Raw genomic sequence first — 260 nt, forward strand, 5'->3', positions numbered from 1 at the left:
GATTTCATTATTTCAAAAGCCATTTGCAGGTTTGTCCTAAAGATCAAGCAGGACAGCAGATTCCAGCTCTGATACAGAGGAGTTTGGAAATAAGGGTCTGCAGGGACGTTTGAAATAATGCAGATGAAATATATATATATATATATATATATATATATATATATATATATATATATATATATATATATATATATATATATATATATATAATATATGTGTCTCTATGATATATATGACACAGATCTCTCTTTCTAGGTCTT

This window comes from Poecilia latipinna, unplaced genomic scaffold (assembly GCF_001443285.1).
Source record: "Poecilia latipinna isolate Pla-1442-1.1 unplaced genomic scaffold, P_latipinna-1.0 Scaffold1107, whole genome shotgun sequence".
Taxonomy (NCBI): Eukaryota; Metazoa; Chordata; class Actinopteri; order Cyprinodontiformes; family Poeciliidae; genus Poecilia; species Poecilia latipinna.